Source organism: Neodiprion virginianus, chromosome 6 (assembly GCF_021901495.1).
Source record: "Neodiprion virginianus isolate iyNeoVirg1 chromosome 6, iyNeoVirg1.1, whole genome shotgun sequence".
Lineage (NCBI taxonomy): Eukaryota > Metazoa > Arthropoda > Insecta > Hymenoptera > Diprionidae > Neodiprion > Neodiprion virginianus.
Genome location: NC_060882.1, coordinates 21,823,444 through 21,836,324, shown reverse-complemented (window position 1 = coordinate 21,836,324; position 12,881 = coordinate 21,823,444). Strand labels below are relative to the sequence as shown.

At 42.0% G+C, this 12,881-nt stretch overlaps 1 protein-coding gene across 8 annotated transcripts in view; it reads left to right on the top strand.

Moving 5' to 3' along the window:
- Window positions 1–584: 584 nt before the first annotated feature.
- Window positions 585–12,881, top strand: part of LOC124308177 (sodium channel protein para) — a 67,777-nt gene continuing 55,480 nt past the window's right edge. For 7 of the 8 annotated variants that reach the window (XM_046770616.1, XM_046770619.1, XM_046770618.1 and 4 more), the window contains exon 1: window positions 585–1,465. The gene's annotated coding sequence lies outside the window, so the exon portion shown is untranslated. Of the gene's footprint in view, window positions 1,466–11,967; window positions 12,637–12,881 lie in introns of those variants that run through there. The other variant, XM_046770612.1, reaches the window with a different exon arrangement.

Below are 12,881 nucleotides of genomic sequence, written 5' to 3'. Positions count from 1 at the left end.
ATTTTTTTTCAATCCTGAAAGACTTGTAGACGAGCAAAAGTGCCGGTGAACCGCTGTATAATATAAAAGCATCGGTTAACCAACGCCTCCAGGCTTCTTCTCTCTGTATATACCAGGGATGGAATACCAGGGTGAAAATTGTGCAGGATATTCTTCGCGCGAGATTGTAGAGGAAGCCCGGCGGAAACTTTAAAGAATAATGTTTTTCCTGGGCCACGTCATTGACAACGTGAGTTCTTTGAGTTGGTGTCCTCTTGATCAATAGTCCAAACCGTTTATTTCGGCCCCAGTGACCACGTCGAATCGATCCTTGAAAGAAAATGAAATCTGGCATTATATCTGGTGTTGCTGTTGCCGTTGCTGCTTGGAAAACAAGATAACTGCTGAACAGGCTTCGCTGTCGAGGCGAAATACATCCCGTTTTAATTTCGCTTAAACTATACCCGATGCCCGGCGGTTCGGGGGCAGGTGAGGGTTTGGAATCGGGCGCACGTTGGCGTCGAAGGGTTCCGCGGCGTAGTTCTCGAAAGTTCCGCAGGGGGTGGCTGGCGTCGTGCCGATGCAGTAACAAGCGCGCTGGTCCGACCGCCCCCCGCGACTCGGACGACTCGGACACCGAGCTTTCAACCGAATCTTCAAGACTGCCTTCGGAAAGCGTTTAATACCGAATGCGTATATTCGAGTACGTTTAAATAAGACGACGCGATATCCTCCTTAGGCTAGCGGTAGCGCCTAAGGGACGATCACACGTATACAAAACAGTTTAATATATAGATGTAACTATAATAATATACGAATGTAAAAAAAGCAACAAGAGAGAATAAATTACGTGTAGTTGATATTAACAAAAAATAGAATCGAAAACGAAGGAGACAAGAAGGAAAAACAACCAACGCACTTTTCTGACGTACGTCGATCCGATTGACGACTCGCGTGATTTTTTGACGGTACGGGATAAAGGTTGACGAAAAAGCGTAAATACGGGTTGGACTCGATTAGTGTGCAGTTGAGAATATGTTGTCGCAAAGCAAGTTCTACGCACTTTTTATCCACTATACCTTCGTGTAGTGTGACACGAGGCGGGTATAATAAAAAGGTGGATTCCTGTGAGGAATATAGTGACTAATCGACGGAAGCGACAGGAGAGAAAGATAAAAGGAAAAAGGTACAAATTGAGGGCAGGAGAAGGCGAGGCGAAAAAAATAGGATACAAAAGTCACGTAAAGTCGGTCGGGATTTCAAAAGTGATTTTGGTTTCTCAAAGTATCAGTGTGCCCTGTGTCAGTGTACTCGTGTACCAAGGAGCCAGAAAATAAGAACAAAATTCAAGATACCGAAACGAAAGCTAGGTCCGTGGAGGTGCCTCGACACCCGCCCCCTCCTCGCCCGCCGATTCTGTCGCAGTGCCTCTTCCTCGTCTGTGCAATCGCTTTGACCGTACATATATAGTTATTACTTGCTGTTGGTAAGTAGAATCCTCACGTTACAAATATACCAACGTTCCTTTTATATTCGTTTTCTTCTTCTTCGTTCTTTTCTGTTTTATTTATTAATTTTTTTACGTTTTTTAACAATTTTACGCAAGTACATAGAGGCAACGATTTTTTAACTCCTTTAAACGCGCATGATATGCGTCATTTGCTGTAAGAAGAACTTTATGTCAGGATATGTAAATCATCGTGAGTGAATAAGGTTGTTTTGGTAGGCCACAATGAGGCCACGAACCTTCTACGATGTTGGCAATTAAAGATGTTTCGAACAATTGTTCGTGTAAAATCTTACTGCACACATTGACCAGTTTCGATGCTGAGAGACGTTATTCGTAATATTCATTATGACCTATTTCACCATTTGTACTTTGTTGCTTATTTCACTTAAATTCAATTTTTTTAATTGTTTTCATCCTTGCATTCATCCATTTCAAATGTCATTTCGATAACGAGGAAAGAACATGTGTGTTATATCGCGTGATCGACGGACAAAAATGAACTGGAAAAGGTCAAGTAATAATATTCGAGGAGCGAAGTATGTCGTGAAAACCGTCGGCAATTGTGTTTCGATATATTATCCGACCTTTCGGATAAAGTTTTACCAAGACAAACGATGAGACGTGGAAAAAGAAGGTTGAAACAATTGCGCGTAGTGCAAAATAAATAGCTCAAAGTATCAGCTTGGTGAAATTCAATATTATTATCGCCTTATCCGATCGTGTAACTTATTTGACAATTGTATAGACGGGTACATGGATTCATTCCGGCTCCTCGAATATCCAAGCGATTCTTATCGCGTTTGATCGTTTTCCAATCGTTCGACTTCAAGCTTCGTCTATTCATGGTACGTAGCTTATTGCTAAAGGAAAAGAATGCGATAATGGATCTTCAAGATTCGTATGAATATCGAAAAACGCAGACGAGAAAATAACGCTGACCCTCTATTTCGCTATTGGACCGAATCCCGTTCTTGCTCACAATCGTTTTCAATCGATTCCCGGAAGTATCGAAAGATGATCAACGAATTTCCTCCACTTTGTGGAAAATGGCCAATGTGAACTAGATGCATTAACAACAATCACGGAATTAATCGAGTATACATTGGAGGTTTCGTGTGTCTAAATCGTATATATTATATAATCATATAATACATACGTTTACCACACAATTCAAACAATCAATACAGTTGGCGATTTTGTTTTCGCAATGTTCAAACAACGGAGTAAACAATCCTAGAGAACTGTGAAATTTGAATGAGGAGGAACACCGAGAAGTGAATGATAAACGAATTATTCCAAGTTAGTCAGCTATCTACTACAGGCGAATTCAATTTTGGTGATCAACTCGGTGCATCAGTCTCACGAGCAAGCCTATGACGTCGCGTTGGGCGATATAAGGGTGAGGTTGGGTGAAGTGCAGAATGGCAACGATGTTTCAATTAACGTCGTGCGCGCCGTGAGAATTATGTGATAGAATTTATAGGGGAAAACTATTGGAGAGAGGGAGACAAAGTGTAAGAACCGTACTCTGTCGGTGTGTAAACGAAACAGCTCTGAGGACACGGCGAAGCTCCACTTTCTGAGCTCGAGCTCCGAAATACGCCACTGCGACACTTTCATCTTTACCTCTCTCAACTTCTTTGCCTCTCTGCATTCCCCTTCACCCGCCTCTCTTCGTCGGCACTTCAGGTCGACTCGGGGTCCTGTGATGGCCTCCATTATCCAGTCTCTTTAAAAAATGATTCGCCAGCATCAGGGATGACGGAGATGCGAGGTACGGCTATTGATTGGTAAATTCTGAAATTATTTTTCGGGAATTTTGATGTACAAGGGAGTACGCCTTATCATTTTTTTTTTTTTTCGAAGAACGATCCACGAGGTGTGATACGGGAATCCATTATTCCTTTTATCTTGACAAATCATCGGGGCGGAATTTTTACCCAAGGCTGCAGTTATCAATCGTATGAGAATACTCGAAGTCAGATGATCGAAATTCGGCGACTCTAGATAATCGTAGAAATAAAATTCTTTCAGCACGTTCGAAACTCTGTCGTCTGAATTATTTTAGCGCATACGTCAAATTTAATTCAATTTCAAAATCGGATACCGTTTGTGATTTCTTGTCAAGTACCAAGCATACGGTTAATTCGCTCTATTTCCGAATCGGGTCGATTAATGAATACGCTCCTCGTGGGAATGAAGAATCCTATTCGCGGAGCAGAGTACAAATATATATACATATATGAAGAAGAAATGCGTCGGCACGAGGTATTCGCCCCGCAAGATGAAAGTACGGTGTAAAAATTCTTTTTATGTCAGTTGACATTTATTTTCAACGTCGAAACTTTCGGGGCCTCTTGCACGTTTCGCACTGGGGTCATAAATAATAAATATTCTAACCTTACTGTAGAAATGATCAATACTACTCTAGTTCGGATGATATTCCGGGCTGCTTGCTGCCTGGGCAAACCTCACGCACGCGAATACTTTTAACGGTTCAACTATATAGTTGGTCGTTAGGCTGTGGCGCAACGACGACGCAGGTATCGGCAGACTTAGACATGTGGTTGATGTTTGGATCGTTCGTCGCTCAGTCGATCAAACATTGAAAAAAGTTATAGTATCGAGTCAAGCGATATAGTGTCCAAAATTCGTTTATCGGTTTTGCGCTTCTAGTCGTAATACGAGGTGAGGGAACTGGAATTAGATTTTTAAAATGCTGGTATCCGTCGATTGATAATAATTTTTGATCGATTATCGCTTATCAATTGACTGGTCTCTTGATATTGAAGATCTTGTTTAAATTCCCGCATCACGTATTACGACCAGAAGCCCAAAACTCATAATTCCATTTGGACATTTTGATCGTACGTGCATTATTAATATTTTTCAAAATTATTCGGCGATATTTTTCAGTGAAAAATTTTATTTCCCCTTTTCTACCAATCGACATTCCGTGTACACTCATCAAGATAATGGACAAAAAAATTTAAGTAAAAAAAATAAAAAAATTGGTTCGACGAACGATCCAAAAATTAACCACACGACGCGGACCCGAGAATTCTAAACTCCGGGTTGCCGACAAATCGTTCCTACAGACCGGGCAAAACGATATGAGAAAAAAAAAGAAAAATGGGTATGATCAATAAAGGAACGGATAGAAAAAATGCTAGAATTACTGGAAGCGCGAGAGAACGCGACGAATTATTCCCCTCACGTTTTTTAACGGTGTAAATAAGTCGAGGTATTAGCCATGCGAAGTTTGGTTATAGCTGCTGAGTTTCTGCCAGTTTTACAAAGCACTTTACGAAACGTATTTTCTTGCTCGCGTCTGCGCCATTCGACTTCGTGCAGCCTCTTGACGTGTGGCATGTTTACCGCTGCCACCAATTGTTCACGCCGGGGTCCCTCTTGGAACATAATAATTTTGTGGTATTCGAACCGAAAGTGTGAATGGAAAATTTTGGGCATAGAAGCTTGGCCGTGGTACGTGGCTGTTGAGCGAAAATCGTAGTCTGTAAAGTTGCTCAGCGATTATGCCTGAGATTGTGAAACTAGCCGAAAGGGACTACGTGTTATCGACCCGTTCAATGATTCTTGTTCTAGTTTTATTTTTTACTTCCTATTTACTCCTCTATTTTTGTTTTTTTTTTTCTTTTCGTATTATAAAAGTCGGCAATCAGCCGTGTGCCGCGCTGCCGGTTTGTATCGTGACGAACACGCCAGCATAATTATAATGGAAATATTCAGGTCAGCTTGGTTAACTACTGGCAATCCCCGGTAGAGTAACTAAAGGAAATATAAACTTCAACTTGCAGCGATGTTTCAAAGTTCTACTAAAACCTAGGTCGAACGTGAAAATTCCTCACTTTATTTATCAACTTCAAGACAGGATTTTCACGTAGATGATATTGCCGACAAGTTGAATTTTTTTATTTCATATACATATCCTTTTAATCGATTTCTGATATCTTACCTTTGTATATATGCATATACAATATAATTTGACTATTCGATGGCGGGCGTGGAGCTCAAGAATTTGCGAGGCGAATTTTTGAGTTATGAAATACGGAGCTGATGGAAACGGAGGATATATACAGATCAATTTAGTGGACGAACTTGCGCAGACAGACACGGCAATTCCAAGTCTGACGAAACATGATGCTATATAATAACGCGAAAATTAGTAAAATACAATTTCAAAGTATAAAATATTGTTATATCTAATCGTAAATATAACTAACATGCCGAGCGTTTCACTTCCGACTTTTTATCAGATCCCTGAAACTTTTGTACGGGTTTCAATGTCGATCTTGAATTTTTGCGTTTCGTTACCTGCACTCTACGGAATCATCGTGATTAAAACGAGTAAAAACAGGTTTTGTCTCTCTTTCTTTTTTTTCTTGTTCGAGTGGCGTAACGTACAGCGAAACGCAAAAATCAAGATAAAACTTGAAAGGGTCGGTAGTGGGGTATATATCCTACACAGAGTCCCACATGCAACCTACTTTACTATGCGAACATTAAACCTTTACATTACCATAAATAACGATGCCTCGCTACGCACGGCGACGATACTTATCCTTGTATGGTTCAAGAAATTAAAAAATTCAGCATATACCCCCCGAAAATGCAGGCCGGAAGTCGGTCGACGAGGGTGTCATATGTAACATAAAGTAATGGCGCGCGTGTAATAACAGTAACGAGAAATCTGATCTACCTACTGTACAAAATGGTTATAGGAGACAGTCTCGCCCTCGAAAAACGAAAATTTATATGCCCGAGAGCATCTCGTGCAATATATCTGCTTCACGTAGGATTTACAACACGAATCGGCAATTTGGCGATATAATTTTCTCGATGTCGCCTCGAGTGTCGTTACGATTTCCACCGCTTCCGTTTGCGTTCTTCGACTCCTATCCCGGTACCATTGTCTCTAGCCCCCTGGGCGACGAGGTTAAGACCTAAGAACGGTCGACGCCTCATATTCGGGTCCGCAATTCTTTCTCCGCATCGACGATACACCGAATCGTTCCGACATTTTATCGCAATAAAAGCTCAGCTAGTCGCGTGAACGAAATCTTCAGTTCATACTTTCAGCCGTGTTCGTGTACCGAAGTTGATTATTGGCTTTATGATAAATACACGGTAGAAGATTTAGGTTTGAGCTGTGGGAATTCGGCGAAACTTTGAGAAGCTTCGTTACATCGAGACGTTGTAGTTTAGTGTAATAGACACTTAAAAATGAGCAAAATAATTCATTGATCGTTGTTTTATGTATGGCTACGTGCAATTAATTTGATCAAGAATCGATGCATGCATTATGCCCATATTATGCCATTAAAGCTCTTCGAATAATCAAAGGGAATTCATTTGCTGGGAATCGCGGAGCCCGGATCACGTACATAAGCCCGATGATAATACCGATAGGGATTTACTGTGATGAAATAGTAATAATCACGAAGGTATAAACGTCGAGTTATTCGTCAATGGTATCAGGGTATCATCGAGCCGCGTCTTCGTGATAATTAGCATTAAACTCTTGTCACTGTGACACGCGCAGGATATATAAGAGACAAAATGAATTATTATTGGCTCGAAATTGGGGCCTGAACTTCGTACCGTTTCTGAATTCAATTACTCGAGACTCTCTTATTGTCGTCTTAGATAATATTCTCAGGGAGAAACGTACGACGCCCCTTGCGAAACGTTTTGCTCTGCGAGAAAGATAGACTTCGTCATTGAATCGTATGAGGTTTATCTCTGCGAGGTAATTCTGGCAAATCAATTGTCACGCGTTATCTTTTAATTAATTTTGGCTCAACATCTGCGTCCTCGTTAGTTTTATTGTTATACATATATACGTGACATTTCGGTATAACGTTTTTTACATTCTTGCGACTATCAACGAGCAGGCAAATAAGATCACAATCGAAATAAAACGTGCGTGATTACGAAACTCTGTAGAAAATGATCCCGCGATGAAATTATCATTACTGCCCCCCGCCCCTTCCTTAGTTATTCACGACCATTGTCAATTCCTAGTCATCGGAACAAAGAAGATCGATCACAACCCTCAGAGGTCATCTCATTACTTCAAACTGCCGCCATTACGCGAATTAAATACCATGAATACCTCACATGGAGATATAAGTCAGATAAGTCTTCCCCTATATGTCTTCCCTTTAGACCATATTCGTGCATATATAATATGTTGGATACGCATGTCTCGTATATAATTTTTTATAATTAAATTCGTCGATCGAGGTTGCAGAATTTAAGATTTTCTGTTTAAGAAACTAATTTTCGCCAATTGTAAGTAAATCAGCTTATGTAACTGCGACGAGCAAAATATGTAGTTGTAACGAGTGCACGGTTCTTAACTATCCTTATTTTGTACCATAATTAAAAGATATCATTTCACAGGGTACAAAGAGAGCATGAGTGTGGTAGCTGATAACATGCAGACAATCTAGTATTCCAATATGTGTTCTGCTGTTCTTTTTATGTCGAATTTAGTCACGGCTACTATCTAAGCTGAACTTAATAACACCATTCATTACGATAATGTTCGAACTAGTCAAGGATATAGCTGCTGATGTATAAAGCATTTCATAAACATCCGTAGAAGATGTGAAATTCCCGTTATACCGCATCTGTGGATTTAAGAATCAAAAATTTTCGATTTAAAATGAGATTGAGATAAAAGTAACCGGCTGTATAATATACCATCTGCAAGGGTGAACGAAACTGATGGCTTTTTATACGCTTTTGCCGGTGAACCTTCCTGCTCGACAATATCAATTTCGCCAGAAGTTTCAATATATCAGGAAAAATGACTCGAGAACGCTTTCAGGCATTTCACGCACATTGTCCATACGCTTATATATACTCGATATATAAAAAATCTCTTCGAACAAAATGGTATCGATATCTTCCCGCGCCTTATGCAACCTCCCTTCGCCCGTATCTGCTACTACAACTATGCAGGGGCGTAGGGTGTGCATGTATTCGACCCTCGAAGCACAAGGTGGTCGACGTTTTGCGCGGAGGCTTAGAGAAGCGCAGGGATCGCACATACTTGTTGAAGTGAAAGATCGTCACGTTGCTTACGGGGTCGGGCGACTGCGTTTGTACTTACGGGCAAGTTGGGTGACTATAACAGCGCAAGGGAAGCCCTCGCGTCGCAAACTTAACCGGAGTTATCCCGCGTCCATTACATGTCCATTATGCTCTTGCAACTCAATCGTCCGTGCTTTAGACCGGCTGGTTACGCCTCGGGGTTTCTTAATATCGTACGTGAAGGCTTGGACTTAGATTTTCTCAGCCCAAGTGGTCAAGTCAAGTTCCGTTGACCGGCCGTCCGTGTAACAAGCGGATTATAAAGACGAAGGGAAGGGTAACGTGAACGACCCTCCACAATGACTTGTACCTAGATATTCAAATTTAAAATATATCAGTTATTATTCGTTGTTATTGTTTGGGAATATAGGTGCCATTAAAACTCTAGTCGCTATCGAGAGGTTGGATTAGTTATTTCTCTTTACCCACTACTTTAGATATTGTTATACATATTCGTACCATTGCGTTTGGATAGGTGGTATAATTTTTCAGCATCAACCATGCAGAAGCTTACAGCTTGACGTAAATTTGAATTTTATCAAGCTTCGGTGATTGCTGATTAATTTACAGAGAGTACATGGTTCAGGATTTAGTCTTGCATAACGGGGGTGGATAAAAGTTTGATGATATATAGACATCGAAGTGTCGCGGGCAGTGTCGTCGCATCGCGAGTAACGATTCTCTTCACAAATCCGATTTAGATTCCATCTATAGCAGAGCCTTAGAGGGGTCGATTGATTTTCCCGTAAGTATTGTAGGATTATTTGTGTAGACGATTAGATGTACAACTAGGTGACAGAATTCACTATTTGCAGTCGATAAGACACGCGCTTGTCTCGTTTACCTGTAAAACGAATTATTGCAGGTATTTGAACTTTCACAATGCACGTACTATCATCTCAATATTATATTTTGATAACGTCTAATTGGTAATCGGTGACATTTACAGTTTGCTCCCAAGAGAGCGAGTGTAATGATTCTTGAAGGAGCTTACTGTATTGTGATTCTACGAAGGTTTTTATTGTTGTAGTTATTTTTTATTTTTATTGGATTTCTAGCCTGCCTGCGCGGAACTTTTGCGAAGAATCGGTGCCTGGTTACTCGAGTGAAGCTCAATAATCCATCGATTTATCGAGTATAGAGTGAACTGCGACAATGTCAGCCCTTTATAAATTTCAAATGTATCAGCCAGTTGTTGTACAAGCTAGAAATACCGATGGCTATGTTAATTCGAGATATGTCTATGCAATTGATGAAATTGAGGCTCTTTGGACGTAGAAATTATGTATATAATGTAAGTACGTAATGTTTTTGTCAAAATTTTTCACTTACGGAGTTTTTCCCTGTAGGAACAACATTGAATATTTATTTTGAAGAAGGAATAACGATTCTTCGAACATAGATACAACCTTTCGATTTCCGCTCATGAATTTTACATCTTCGTTGAAATGCGGCTAATTATTTCTTCACACAGTTGCGTTTCTACGTATGTGTGAATTGTCCGAGGTATTCACGTACAACTAACACCTTATACCAGCCGAACAGACTCAACTAAATCGTGACACGTGACAGCCGCATTCTCTTTCCGTTGATTGCAAACTTGCAGCCTGTCAAATGCTGGAATGAATTCGGTCAAACTCTTCAGCTTTATCGAAGGTCTAACACAGACACAAATAGCAAATATTGGATATCAATCACTACGGGAACGGGAGAAGTGCAAGTTTGCAATACCCAAGTAGGTTTCGTTTCAAATTAGATGCAGCGTTTGCTTCCAATCATGCGCAGATATGTGTGAACGGACTATTAATAATTACACCCGAGTAAATTGAATAACTTGGCCGGATAAGAAAAGTGACTTTTATTTCCGACGCAGAGATTCACTGTGTCAAAATGGCGGCGGGTAAATTCCTCGGGTAACCGAAGGTTAGGTCAAAGCTGAAACTTACAGGAGTCGAGAGATCCTGATTACCGAGTAACGTGACACCGCAACCACGCCCTCGAGTTACCTGGAATATACACTCGAGACACTCCAGATTAACGCTGGCGTTCCAAATTTTGAGTTTCTTTTTGTCCGCCTTGACTGGTCTCGAGGCCTCGAAAGCCCTGCGGGACCGTTCTCGAAGAGTATCCAAATCCCTCGCGAAGGCTTACTTGCTGCAGTCACGTCGTCGTACACGCTGCTTTTTCCTTCCATTCAGCCCCACCCCAACACGTTCTCTTCTCCAGGTATTGTGAGAAACGACATTATGCATGTTCGCGGTCAGTTTTTCCGCGACCCGATTTTCACTCGGCCCTTCACCTCATTTTCATCGTTCGTTTTCTTATTCTCGTTATCGTGAACGCGTCTTTGCTTCCACCAACAAGGCGAAACACTTTTGGCAATAGTCAACTTCAATCTCTCCATTAGATGAAAAACAAAATTCGTTACGTGTGCAGTGGAGAGGAATGTGATGAAATTAATAATCAGGCCAGTTTTACAATTGAACGTACATATACAAGTTCTGTTTATTGACAATGTGCGAGCGAATTTAGAACATAATGGAGTAATTCGATTCGTGGCAGTTGTCCTTAAACGATATCGACAGTTCCCAATCTGCTGCAAGTCCGTTGCATAAGAATCCCCGGCGAGGAAATAAAATCTTCATATCAATCGGGGAGGTGGCGGGAGGTTGTCGATGAGCGATGAAACGGTCAGGTGGGTTAGTGGCCAGCCACGCGGCCAGAAGTGACAGGGTTGCATATCAATAACGAGGAATCATATTTCGACGCCATACGTGTAAGGTACACATATACGTACTCGTATCGTATACCAGACTAATGTATGGCATATACGTATCCTCATGGTACACGAATACATTTGCCGACAGCGAGCCTGTATAACGGTTCGCACACCGTATTACGGAGCCCTCGAACACAAGGTCGCATGAATGATTGTAAGCTGACGGTATGCATGTGTGAGAGACGCTGACACTGGGACAAGGGAGGCTCGATATTTGTTTGAACGGTATGCGTGGGAGCCCCACGTCGAAGACGCGGACTCACAGACGCGTGCGGGACGAGGGTGAGGTGGGGGCGCTGCCCCCCGTTCACGTTCATCCCTTCGGCGCTTTTCCCACCCCCGACACGATCCGCGGCACGGCGTCGAGCCGCCCGTCACCATGACTACGCTTTTCCGCAACGTTGTACCCCGGCCTGAATCGTGACGTCACGCAACGTCGGCGTCGCGTCGGCGTCGACGGCGCCATCCTCCACCCTACCCTTCGCCGCCCCTGCGTTGATCGCCTCGCGCCTCCGTCAGCGGCGCCGCAAAGCTGGCTATCCGAGCTTTCCCAAGATGGCAGACAATAGTTGGGCCAGCGAAGTACCGAGGCCATGAGCCACCGCGTCGCCTCCTGACGTGGTGACGTTTCCGCGTTTTCGCGTTATCGCGTCTTCGCGTTTATCGCTGGCTGGGCTGTAAGCGATCGGAATCATTTTCTCGTATACATCTTTTATCCCGAGGCTAGAAAATCGGGGTGAGCTCTATCCAGTGATCGTTTGCCTACCCCCGCAGTCTGCACAGTTCGCATTCATGCGTTTCGTAATCTCCGAACTCTGACCCGAACCCGACGTTCTCGATAGCCGTAAGCAGGAAGCTGTCCCTGAGGAATCGTGAAACATATAAAGCTACGTCGAGGAACGATTGTTTGAAAAAAAACCAAAAAAAAAAAATTAAAACTTGAGTGAGTGCTGCAAGAAGGCTTCGAATTCCCTTCCCGGCCGTTTCTGTATCCTTTATTTATTCATATTCATATCTGTCGTTATCCTGCCTCCGCAAACGTTTGACATACAGTCGAGGGGTTCCAAAATACTGAGCACCCTTCCACCTCTTTGCCCCCATTTCGTTCCTTCCTTTCCCCGCCACTCAAGTCGATAGAGAGAACGCCGCGTTATTACGCGCGGTACACTGAGTACATGTTATAAACACAAATTCTAAGCACAATAATATTATAGAACAGCATTATCGGTTTCGGCTCAGTGAAACGGTATATGTATATATAATATAATATAATATATATATATATATATAATATATACATATAATCTATACGTATATAATACAGTTTTAACTTTACGCTGCTGTTATGCTGTTTTATGCGGCAGAGATATCGATTGCATCTGATAAAAGTTGACCTGGAGTCGAGGCCTTTTTCCGTACAGGTTACACTCAATCCAATGCGTGTTTTTTTCCATGTTCGAGTCAATCCCAGTTATAGTAATTATACGTAGA